The sequence below is a fragment of the Fukomys damarensis genome, unplaced genomic scaffold (genome assembly GCF_012274545.1).
Source record: "Fukomys damarensis isolate Sample0158 unplaced genomic scaffold, DMR_v1.0_HiC HiC_scaffold_17, whole genome shotgun sequence".
Lineage (NCBI taxonomy): Eukaryota > Metazoa > Chordata > Mammalia > Rodentia > Bathyergidae > Fukomys > Fukomys damarensis.
In genome coordinates this window covers 54,065,278-54,078,518 of record NW_022900929.1, presented here as the reverse complement: position 1 = coordinate 54,078,518, position 13,241 = coordinate 54,065,278, and the positions used below count along the sequence as shown (strand labels likewise).

General features: G+C 37.3%; 1 protein-coding gene across 5 annotated transcripts in view; it reads right to left on the bottom strand.

Annotated features, from left to right (window-relative positions):
• Positions 1–567, bottom strand: part of Ap4s1 (adaptor related protein complex 4 subunit sigma 1) — a 56,084-nt gene extending 55,517 nt beyond the window's left edge. The window contains exon 1 of one of the 5 annotated variants that reach the window (XM_010633560.2): positions 547–567. The gene's annotated coding sequence lies outside the window, so the exon portion shown is untranslated. Of the gene's footprint in view, positions 1–67; positions 400–546 lie in introns of those variants that run through there. The other 4 variants (XM_010633561.3, XM_033765117.1, XM_010633559.3 and 1 more) reach the window with 4 other exon arrangements.
• Positions 568–13,241: the final 12,674 nt, after the last annotated feature.

The following is a 13,241-nucleotide window of genomic DNA, read 5'->3' as shown; positions in this document are numbered from 1 at the left end:
GCCGGGGGGTGGGGCCGGGGCTCCCTCCAGCCCGGAGCCCGCGTCCGGCGAGGCCGAGAGGACCTACCTCTACGACTCGGGCGGTGACGGTCGCGGCGACGGCTCTTCCTCCAGCCCCCCTCCCCCTTTCCCGCAGTTGCCGTTCCCCAGCCCTCGCTAGCTACGCGGTGCGGGCTTCCTCGGGGCAGCCATTTTGACTTTTAGTATGGCGTCTGCGGGGGCTCCTCCGGAGGCGGCCTTCCCGGACTCCGGGACGTGGGGCCGAGCTCCTCTCTGGGAGTTTGGCGTGGGGCTGCAGGGCACTGAGTTTGCTCCTGTTTGCTCTTTGAGATGGAGAACCCGAGGAGATGGACTGGGATGGGCATGTTACCACCTTTTCCTGGACCCCCCCTTTCCTATTTGGCCTGTCTTGCCCCCCTGCTCCACGACTTGGTTTGCAGTCTCCCCTTGACAGTCACGCTTCTTTCTTGGGCTTCTATCAGGCTCTAGAGCTTGCGGCAGACCTGTGAAGTTTTCACTTCCCACCGTCAACTCTTGAGTACCTACCTGGGATGCTGCTTTACTCTCTTGCATTCCGTCTAGTTCCTTACGACTCACGCTTTGAACACTGAATTTTTCTTTCTAGAGTACTCTTCTTTAGATATCCCTCCTTCCACTCTTCTTTTTTAGTTGCTGCAAAGCCAAATTAGATTCTCTGCTGTATTTGTGAAACGACTGAGAAATAACATTAGTTTGAAGTTAAAGTGTTTTTTTTTTTCTCCTCATACTAACTTATGGAGTCAAGTTAAATGTACCTAATATTTGAGGACCTCAGGACATTTTCTAATTGAGTAGTTTTCTGTGTGCGTAGAGAGTAGTAGAACTCCTTTCTTTTCATGTGAACTTTTGATAGGCTGCGATAACTACCTAACTTTTGGAACATGTTTAATTAGTATGGGGCTCATGTCTTGGATTTCAAAATTATTTCATCTTTTTGAAAGGATTATTTAACTTTGGTTTATTTGTATTTATTTTAAAATTATTTTCTGGGGCAAATTTAGGCTTAGAAGAAAAAATACGCATCTAAATAGTGTCACACCTGTTCTTCATACTGCTTTATATTTAGGGTGTAGCTATTATTGTATGTTGTCATATAAGATCATATGGTGAAAAGTTAGGAATGATGGAGTGTTGAAAGAAGGAAGGTTGAAGTTATATAGAAAGGCTATCCTCAAGTATAAATACCTTGTTTGATTTTTGAACTAGCAAACTTTATTTATTTATTTTTTTGATATCAGGGATTAAACTCAGGACCTTGCCCTTGCGAGGCAGGTGGCAGCACCACTGAACTAAATCCCGGGCTCTGAACTAGCTAACATTTGAATCTACAAAGTGAGTCAAGTTAAACTTTTAAAATGAAAATACTAAAGCATTTACCCCTACCCAGTACAGGAGACGAACTCAGGGCCTTTGCATGGAGCTGCATTCCCCAGTTCATTTGAGACTAGTCTCTAAGTTGTCCAGGCTAGGCTTGAATTTGAAATCCTCCTGTCTCAGCCTTTCGGAGTGCTGAGTTTACAGGCGTGTGCCAGCCACCATGCCTGGCTAAAATACTTAGATGTTTTGACATGTTTTGTTAATCTGATACTTTTAGAATTGTGCATTGTTATACTATTGAGCTTTAAACAAAATTTTCAGTAATCATAAGTCAAAATTGCCTGTGGCTGTGTACATTCTGCCTTAAAATGCTGTACTTGGGCTTTATATAGTTGTTGGCATATAGCTTTCAAGTATACTGCTGGAAACATCATTTTCTGTGTTAGTAGAGAAGTTAGTAAAGCATTCATTTAAAAAAAGTTGCACTGGGGTTATGGCTCTCTAATACATCATCAGTTTCTGATAGGGGTTTTTTTGGGGGTGGGGGGTTACTAGGGATTGAACTTGGGTCCTTGTGAGGCAGGTGGTGGAACCACTGATCTAAATCTGGCTCAGTGATAGGCTTTTTGAAATTTGTTCTATTGTACATAAATTTTTAATTCTTTTGTTTAACATTGCATTTGTCTCTCACAAGATTGATTAATGTTAGTAGCTGCGAAAATTTATTTAAATTAAAACTTTTACATTATAAAAGTATTATCTGCCCTCTGTTGTTTTCCCCTCCGTTTCTCCTCCTCTTAGTAACAGAAAAGACAGTTAAGGAAGATTCCTTTTGCTTGTTAGCTTTCAGATGATCTACGGGCCTGGCAGTTCTGATATAGCAATCTAAGATTGTTTTGAAAAAGTATTGCTACAGTATATCTAGACTCTTAATTTTTTTCCAGGGGTTTTCATGATTTCATACAGATTTCTTTTGGAGTAAAATGTTTATCGATTTTTGTGTGCTATATATTTTTTAATTGTTTTATTGAATAACTTTCAGGTTTGTGTCTAGAAAATTGAATTTGCTTTAGGAGCCTTCAGTCGCTACAAGGTTGCTTGTGAGATGCATGTTTAAAAATGTATATGTTGAATGTATATGTAGTGTAAAAATGTATGTGTTTGGTTTAGAAAAGCATCAGGTTTCACCTGTAAATTTAAGCTTACATTTAAGAAAGATCATGTAGGAATAAGACACATTTGTGTCATTATTATATATATTTAAGAAAGATCACTTAGGAATAAGACACTTTTGTATCATAATTACATAGTCATGGGTGTACAAGTGAATTATTCAGTAAGGAACGCGAAGAGCTTTAGGTATACCTAATTTTGATGTACAATTTTAATATGGAATATTTCCCTAGTTTTGGAAAAGATACTAAAATGGAACTTTGTAGTATGCTTCTATTCTCTGTGTAGAATTTGGGATAAAAGTAAAGTATGTCTTAGAAATTTGAAGCATAACCATTAGATCATGTCTTAAGCTTCATTATTTCTGTGATGCTTCTTTTCCTTGGGACTCAGCTAAGACATTGTTAAGGGACAAGGAAGGGTTGCTAAACATCAGAGTCAGACATACTTATGGAACTTTAAAACAAATAGCCATTGCCTTATCCTCCTGAGATGTGGTTTGATTTGCTCTAGTGCTTTAAAAAAATTGGACTATTCATGGGTTTTGGCAGTTCCTGTTATATACAAATTATAGCTCATTTAATGAGCACCATAACTTATGAGGTTGGTGTTACTCCTATTTGAAGATGAGACAAATTAATAGATTAAATAACTTTTCCAAGCTATAAATTATTGCATGTGAAATTTGAAACCAGGTTTGTGTGATTCCAAAGACTATATTTGTAACCACTTGGTTATACTGTCTGTTTTAGCTTTGTTTTGTTGTTTTTCTTTTTACTTCAGCACTGGGGATTGATCTCAGGGCCTTGTGCACGCTAGGCAAGTACTCTATCACTGATTGCCCCCACACCTCAGCCCCTTAGCATTTTTTAGAGAAATGTAATTTGACTTAGAATTCTGTGTCAAGCCTGGCATTTAGCTCAGTGATTCTGCCACCTGCCTCAAAAGGCAAAGTCCCGACTTCTATCTCTGGTACCAAAAAAAGAAAAAATTAAATTCTGTGTCAAACATGCTGCCTGTACCACCTGATTATGACAAGTTTTATTGAACCCCAAGATGTACCAGGCCTAGTTTATGTGTATTACAAGTATGTCATGTGCCTATAATCCTAGCCTGTGGGAGGCTGAGCCAGGAAGATAGTTGTGAGTTTGATACCAGCCTGCCTCAAAAAAAACAAAACCAAATATGTCCGTATGTCTTCCTTAGTTAATATGTAATACATGCGTGTTACATACAACATTTTTATTTGTTAATAGCAGACATGCTATAGCTAATACACATTTAAAAATAGGACAGCAAATACATAGAAAATTGTAGTCAAAGCTGTTATAAAACTACTGGTTATCTAGCAAGTATAGGTCTTGTTTTTGGTAGTGGGGATTGAACTTGGGACCTTGGGCTTGCAAGGCATGTGCTGGAACCACTGAGCTAAATCCCTGGCCCAAGTACAGGTTTTAATTTCTGTTTACATACTCTGACAAACACATTGGTCATAATATGACAAATGTTACTGTCTATAAAGATTTTCAGGTTAATAGGAGATATTTTGATTGTATTCTTCATTTCTAAAGGAAAACCTATAACTATTTTCCTTGTACTCTTTATTATCAGGGTTTCATAGGCTAGTCTAGAGTAAGGATTTGCAAATCCTGAGTGCCTTTTCCATGACAAGATTTTTATGAATCTACTATGACATTACAAAAAACAAAACAAAACAAGTTTTTTTTCCCCCCATGAAGGCATTCCTTTTAGTTAGATTTCAAGCCTACATTTTTGCTGTTACTCAGTTTCCTGTTGAGTTGATGGTAATAATAAACTTTTAAATAGAATTAGAATCTGCAAATGTAGTTTTCTTTTTCTTTTCTTTTCTTTGGGGGGTAGCTTGAGATTGAACTGAGGGCTTTGGGCACAGTAGGTACTAGTGTGTATCTCCAGCCCTTTAAAATTAAAAAAAAATTTTAGGACAGGGTTTCACTATGTTGCTCAGGTTGGGCTTCAGTTTCCTGTCATCCTGCCTCAGCCACCTCAGCTGGGATTACAGGTGTGTGCCCACTCCTGTCTGGGGTTTAGAATCTTAATTCTCTTCCACTTACTCTCAAACTTCACTTGATAGTCTGCACTTTCGTTCTACTCTTCCCCTTAACCTTTAAATGCTTGGCATTCCATTTTTGGAACACCCATAGCAATGGAACATAATAAGATTTTTTTCTCTTCAGATATTTGTTCCTTGAACTAGGAGGTGTCATGTATGAATTTTGTGTAAAAATTTTAAAAAATTACAACCTTCCGGATAAAATGGGATCTTCGTTTCTGTGCATTTGTGGAAACTTTTTCTCTTCATGAAAAACCTTTAAATTGCTAGATCCTGTGGCTATATGTATTTAACCTATGCTTTGTACTGTTGACTATTTCTTCCTCGGAATCCCTTTGGCTTCCTCTTTAGTCTCCATTTCCCTTATGATCTGCTTATCACTTTTAAAAATATGGTTCTTTTTCTTTGTTCCCAGTTATTAACTAGGGTTCTATTTTTCTTACATTTTTAGTGTATATTTCATTTGAAATCCGAGTTTTAACAGCCATTTACCATCTTAATATTACCTAACATTTATTGCTTACTGTTTGCTGTTACTCCAGTGCTTCAGTACTTGCCAATTTAATTTTCAAAACAAGCAAGTTTGGCACAGTTTACCCCCCACCCCCCAACATTGAGGCTCAAGGGTTAAGTAATCTGCCCAAGATCATGCAGTTAGAAGGCAGCAGAATCACTAGGATTTAAAGATAAACAGCCTGCCTCTAGAGGCTGTGTTCTTAGCCAGTACATTTTTTGGCTTCCAGATGTCTCAAACACATTTCTAACTTCCTGTTTAACTTTTCTGCCCCAAATTCAGTACATCTATTCAGTTTCTCTCGAATGCTTGCCTTTTCCACCGTGACAGAATGTGCTGTACTTATTCATTCTCATTTATTCCCTGTTATTGTTAATGTTATCACTATTCTTCCAAGCACCAGGTACTAGACAGATAGTCAGTGGGTCCTCCCCCGTATATGTTTAATATCTGAATTTTAGTGATTCTAGCAAAATTACTTTTTCAGTGAATATATTTGAATGCTACTTTCTGCTAAGTACTGAGTATAGTTATGTGTAAAACAAAGAACTTGCCCTCGTGGAGCTAGAAATAATAAAATACCTGTTATAAATAGCAAGTTAACCAGATGCTCAGGATAGATAGTGATGGGAAACCTGAATATATTGGGATTTTAAGTAATTGCAAGTGTTTATTCAGCACTTTCTATTAAAGCCTTCATGCTAAGCTACATCCCCATCCCTGTTAAATAATTTTGGAAGCAGCAGCAAAGGCCTTAAATCAGGCAAGAACTTTTTTGAAAGTATGTGAACTGAATGTAGTGATTCAAAGAATGGGCCCTAGTAATGCAGTCCCACTGTCCTAAAGTAGATTCTAATTCAGTGATTTTTTTTTTTTTTTTTCCGAATTCAGTGATTCTTAATTTTGGGGGATTATAATTTCCTTTGCATATACAGTGGGAGCTGTGAAGCCTTTTCTAGTTTTGTTGTTATTTTGTTTTGTTTTTAGGAGGGTAAAAAATTTTGCTTAAGCTGGACTTGATGGCACATACTTAACAATCCCAGCACTTGGGAGGCTGAGGCAGGAGTATCACTGCAAGTTTGAGGCCAGCCTGAACTACATAGGAAAACCTTGTCTCAGAAATTTTTTTTCTTTCCTGGACTGTCATGATGCCTGACCACTGACCTAGGGAAACAACCCTGATTTAATTTCTTTTCATTTCATTACTGCCACTCTTAGTTCAGGGTGTTTCTCCAGTCTGAATTTTCTAGGACGATCTGCGGTTTCTTTTTATCCACTTCCTCTCTAAAGTTTATCCTTTATATTATAAATAGCATTATGTATGATGTTGCTTTAATTATGAAGAATTTCAAACATATACATAAATAATACAGTATTGTGACCCACCACAATCTGTAACTCATTTTAAATAGTGACCAGTGTTATTTTACCTGTACTGTTATCCATTGCTCATCCCAAACTACAGTGGTGCCTCGGTTCACAAACTTAATTCTTTCCGTAATTCATATGCTTGCAGCAGTTGGGTTGTGACCAGAATCACAGGAAGAATTGTTTGTGAAGCAAGGTACCACTGTACTGTATTTTGCATGTCAGAATCATAATTTCATTCGTGAATATTTCAGTACATGCCTAAAAGATAACCACTTTGAAAGCCGACTGAAGTATTGTTGTATACCAAGTTGTTAAGACATAGCAGTTTTTAATATTACACGACATTCTCTGTTCATATTTCTAGTTTTTTCAGTTATACTTGATCAGTTTGCTTGAATCAGGATCCAAATAATACATTGTGATTGGGACCCTTTCCATCTTTGTCTTTTTTCTTTGTTGAAGAAATCAGGCCAAGGTTCCTTTAGAGGTTCCCAGAGTCTGGGTTTTGTGGAGCACTTCCCTGTGATTTTACATGTGTTTGTTTTGCTGAAAACTTAATTTGTTGAATCTAGAATCTTCATCAGAATTGATTTATTTTCTTTTGGTGGTGGTGGTGGGGTGTGGAGGCAAGCAGTTTTCCAGGTGATGATGTGGTCTTCTGTTGGAAGGTACGTAAAGGTGGTTGTCTTGTGTTACTAGCAGCTGCTTGATGTTAGTGCTTTAGGAATACTCATTCATTAGGACCAGCCACAGTTTTAAAAATCTTCAGATGCTGGATTTGGTGGTCCATGCCTATAATCCCAATATTTAGGGAGCTGAGGTGAGAAGATTAGACTCTCTGGTGAGAAACTATCTCAAAAAACCAAAACAACAAAAGTTGAGAAGTTAAGATGTAATTCATACAACATAAAAGTCAACCTTTTAAGGTGTACAGTTTGATGTTTTTTAGTGTGTTCACTATGTTGTGCCGGACATTACTGCCTAATTTCAGAACATTTTCATCACCCTATAAAGGAACCCTGTACCTATTATCAGTTAGTCCCAATTCCTTCCTTTGATAACTAGTATAACCTGCTTTCTGTCAGTGAGATTTGCTGTCCTGGACATATTTTATAAACAGGATATTATGTGGCATTTTCATTTGCTTAGCATGATGTGTGATGTACAATGTATCAGTACTATATATATCTTTATATCTTTTTTAGAGTTCAATAATAACTTGTATATACATCCATGATGGACGTATGGATGGTTTGAATTTATTTAGAGAATACTTTATTAGTTTCTGTAATCAAACCCACGTAGATGTGACCTTACATATTTAGTACGATGTGTTACCCCTGTACACATGGAAAAAAAACATGAACATTTCTAGACCAATATGGCTGTCCATTTCTGTACAATGCCAGCTCAACACAGTAAATTGGGATGACTTTTTCCAAAGTTGGCAGCACCATTAAAGTTTCCCAAAATTCAATTTATATATATTTATATATATTTATATTTATATAAAAGACTAATAGTAGCAGTATGTTATGCATCGATAGCAGCAACAGCTTTTCCAGGTTCTGCAGTCATCTGAACAAAATTATAGACATTCAGCACATTCCATTAAACAGAACAAACAAAAAAACAAAACAAAACAAAGAAAAGAATAATATCCAGAAAACAGCAAAGTTCTGTTGCTGTTGTGGTACCTGGCACCATTTTTTTAATTAGCATCATAATCGTCATCTGGAGGGACCACCATTTTTTTAAACCTTTGAATATATTTTTGTTATTAAAGGTTTTATTTTCCAAAATGCTTTTCCTTTAAATTTATTTAAATTTACTTTTGAATCTGAAATGTGTGTCCTTCCTCTCTTAGAGGCATATGTTCTCTCCCTTTCCGTACCTCTCATAGACTACTTTTAAAGCAGTTGTAGGTGTACAGTGTGAGGTGTGGTAGCATATGCCTGTAACCCCAGCTCTTGCGAGACTGAGGCTGGAAGATCCCAGCGAGTTCCAGGTCATCCTGGCTACATGCAAGTTCAAGGCCAGCCTAGAATACACAGTATGACCCTGTCTCAACAGACAAAAAAAGAGAGTTTTAGGTTTACAGCAGCATTGAGGGGTTTTGCATAACCTCAACCCCTCAGCCTTTTCCATCAACATCTCTCCTTCGTTTGTTACATTTGGTAAACACTGACACTTTATCATCACTCAAAGGTCATTCATAATATATATTAGTTTTACTCTTTGTCTTGTACATTCTGTGAGTTTTGACAAATATACACTGACATTTATCCACCTTTATGGTATACAGAATAGTTTTTCTGCCCTAAAAATCCTGTCTCTCCTGTTCTTTCCTCCTCCCAAATCCCCAGCAGTGATACTTATTTTCTGCCTCTGTAGTTTTGCCTTTTCCAGAATGTCATGTGGTTAAAATCCCATAGTATATAGCCTTTTTACTTAGTAATTAATATGCATTGAAGGTGTTTTATCTCTTTTTCTCCCCCCCTTTTTTCCCTGTACTGGGTGATCAAACCTAGGGGTGCTCCACTACCTATTGATGTACATCCCCAGCACATTTTAAAAGTTTTTATTTTTGTTTTTTTTGGTACTGGGGTTTGATCTCGGGTCCTTGCGCTTTTGAGGCAGGAGGTGGAACCACTGAGCTAAATGCCAGCATAAAGTTTTTATTTTGAGAGAGGATCTTGCTAAGTTTAAGGTGCCCAGGAGGAACTCAAACTTGTGATCTGCTCACTTAAGCCTTCCTAAGTGCTAGGATTACAAGTATATGCTACATTGTCCAGTTTCCTCTGTGTCTTTTTTTGTGTGGCTTGATCAATCATTTCTTTTCAGAGCCCAGTAATATTCCATTCTGAATGGACCATAGTTCATTCACTTTTTGAAAGGCATTTATGATTGCTTCCATGTTTTGGCAATTTATATATGAAGTGAATAAGCATTCATATACCAGGTTTTTGTGTCATGGTAAGTTTTCAGGTAATTTGGGAAAATACCAAGGAACTTGATTGCTGGATTATATGGTAAGAGTATGCTTATTGCCAGACTGTCTTTCAGAGTGGCTGTATTTCAGAGTGTTTGTATTTCTACCAGCAGTGAGTGCCTTTTGAAGTCTGTACTCAGAATTTGGAGTTGCTAGTGTTTTGATTTAACCCTTTCTGATAAGTATGTAGTGTTATCTGGTTGTTTTAATTTACATTTTCCTGATGAACATTTTGAGCATCTTTTTTTGTGCTTGCTTATTTGCTTTATTGAGTGTTCTGTTTACAGATTCTGTGCATCTTAAAATTGTTTTCTGTGTATCTCTTTAGATTGTGGTTTTTTTTTGTTTTTGTTTTTTTTTTTGGTACCAGGGATTGAACTTGGGTCCTTGCTCTTGTGAGGCAGGCGGCAGAACTACTGAGCTAAATCCCTGTCCCCTGAGATTGTTTTTGAGTGAGGTAAAATTGGGTAATAGTTTAGTCTTTTATAAGTAAGTATTCATTAAATAGCAGTCAGTATTTCGTTTTGTTCTGATATCAGGGATCAAACTCAGGACCTCACGCTTGCCACTGAGCTACATCCCCAGCCCACAGTCCTAATACGTGTTATGTATTTGCCTTTCAAATGTTCTTTAATGTCTTAATCTAAGGGAATGATTAATTGTGTGGTACCTTTTTTTTTTGCGGTACTGGGGATCAAACTTAGGACCTTGCGCTTGCAAGGCAGGTGGCAGAACCACTGAGCTAAATCCCCAGCCTTTAAAAATTTTTAATGCCTGGCATGGTAGCACATGTCTATAATCCTAGTGCTCAGGAGGCTGAGACAGGAGGATTGTGGTGAGTTCAAGGCCGGCCTGTTTGAGCTACCACCAGCCTTGCTGCTCCTGTTGAATTGCCTTTTTCATTGTTGCAATTACTAGCAGTCGTACAAAATTTAGAATTTAAAATTTTTGTTAACTAGCTTATTTCATAGCTTTCATTTAAGTCTGAGATTAGAGGTGATGGGATGCTTTAACTTTGTTGTTCTGTTTTGTTTTGAGATAGGGTCTTGCTGTGTATTCTTGTGATCCCCCTGGGGTTACAGTTGTGTGCCCAACACCCTGGGTTTGAGAAGTAAGGATTAATCCCCTCTTTGTTTTTTACACTCATACGTATATATACTCACTGTGAGAGTGAAGTGCTTGGCACATAATAGATGTTTGCTAAGTATTTGTTAAGTTGCTGAGAACATTTCATTGAACTGTATACTTGTAAATTTTGGGTGTTTACTAGGAGGGAAAGCCCACCAGGTGCTGATAATGTATCCAGGAGCATGCTGTTTACTCTTCCTCACCCCTCATATGATATTGGAATGAAGCCAAACTTCTGGATTTTATTTTATTAAAAATAATTTATCTCCCCTCCTCACTCAAGGGGAATGGTATGTCAGAAAAATCAAAATTCAATGAAAATGAATTGGGCCAGGTGTGGTGGCGGATGCCTGTAATCCCAGCACTTGGGAAGCTGAGGCAGGAGGATTGCCACAAGTTCGAGGCCATAGTGAATTCAAGGTCAGCCTGAATTACATAGTGAGGCCTTGTCTCAAAAGAAAAAAAAAATGAATTGATGTTTGCAGTTATGCTTTGTTTTTCTTCAAAAAGAGTAAATTTTGACTGGGGATTTAGCTCAGTGGTGCCGCCACCTGCCTTGCGAGTGCAAGGACCTGAATTCAATCCCCAGTATCCCCCTGCAAAAAATAAATAAATAGATAATTTTTGTGAAGAATGTCTAATAGTACCTGCCTCACAAGCACAAGGTCCTGAGTTTGATCCCTGGTACTTAGGAAAAAAAAAGAATGCCTAATAAGTAGGCAGTGCTTAGAGTAAACTAAAAGACAGAGTTCCATATTATGAGTCATAAATCAGCTATATAACAATACATTGAAAAGGTACAGATGCTTTAAAATACTTAATGACTTTGGGCACCAATGTTTTATTGGCAGCTTTCTTTCTTTCTTTCCTCCTTTCTTTCTTATTGAGACAGGGCCTTGACATGTAGATGAAGCTTGAATTCATTATGCAGCCCAGGCTGGCTTTGAACTCTGGTAATCTTTCTGCCTTAGCCTCCTGAGTGCTGAGATTACAGGCATCTGGCTTTTGCAGCTTTTTGCTTTTGTCCTTTCAGAATTACTCAGAAAACATTATAAAGTAGGTATTTACTTTTATTACAATTAAGTTTCACAAATGAACTTTTTCTTTTCTCTTCATGATACTTAATTTTGAGTCAGAGTCTGGACAAATTACCCAGACTGGCTTCGAATATGTGAGCTGACTGCCTCAACCTCCAGAGTAGTTGGGATTACAGTTGTGCAACACCATACCTAGCTTCATTTTTTAATTGTGTTACCTTTATGAGATACTGTTCCTTTTTAGATTTTAAGAATAGAATAGTAGAATATTTATGAGTAAAATAATTCTCTACCCAGGCCATCTGTCTAGTCCATCTTTCCAGAAACAAATATATATTTCATTATTTTAAAATAAAAGTTTTAGTTGGGTGTGGTTGTGCATACAGTAATCCCAACACTTTGGGAAGCTAAGGCAGGAGGATCACAAGTTGAAGTCCAGCTTGAGAAATCTGGGCAACGGTGAGACCCTGTTGCAAAAAAAAAAAAAGGACTGGGGATGGTAAAGTAGCTTAGTGCTAAGGCCCCGGGCTTGATCCCCAGTACCATAATCAATTGACCAGTTGATGGATAGATAGATGATTTATACCACTGTGTCTTTGGCAGTGTTGAGCATTGCCTTTTTATTTATACTTGTAGAACATTTATGAAATGTCTTCTATTTCTTTTTTATTTCATGATAATATTAAAACTAGGGTTTACATTATTACCAGCATGTAAATAAGTTCCTAACAACTACACTGTAATTTTATTTTCCTTTTCTGTACTTTTTCCACTTGTTTTTCTTAGAGATATTTGTCTCTTTATTTTATTTATTTATTTTGAGGAGGGCAGGGTCTTGCTATATAGTCCAGGTTGCCCTTGAATGTACTATGTAGCCCTGGCAATCCTTGAACTTGCATTGATTCTCTTGCCTCAGCTCCTGAATGCTGGGATTTATAGGCATGTGCCACCATGTCTGACTTGTGTCCTCTGTAAAATATGCCTAGTTTTCTGTGTTTGTATTGCTGTAGTTCTATGAGGTCCTACACCTGCTGGTTTTTTTATGCTCAAGCATATCATTATGTACTAGTTTTGCCTGTTATTTGTATGCACAAAATGAGAGTCACAACTTTCCTTCCAGAGCTTATTTATCTCCTTGCTCTGATCTAGACTTCTTTTTGAGGTGACTTAAAGAGTTACTGTTTTTGAAACTAATTTTTGCTATTCCAGAATCCCTTTTTTACTGGATCGTTTCTTGGCTTACTTCCTTATTTTGCCAGAATATCTTGTTTAATTGACCGTAGAGAAGTTGGTTGGGCAGCATATTTTAGGGACTTGAGTCTTTTTAAGTTTGTCTTTTGTTCTCACATTTGACTCGTAGTTTGGAAATAAATTTCCTTTAACATTTTGAAGTCATTTCTCTTTGAACTGTCCATGTTGCTATTGAAGAGTTTCTTGCTGTTTTCATTTCCTTTTTTATTTTTGGTATTGTGTGATTTGAATTTTTTTCCAGTATCTTGTTTAACTTGTTCAGCAATATAAAAATTCATAGTATGCCAGTGACAGATCTATTTATTGCATAGATTAGTGTTTCTAAAT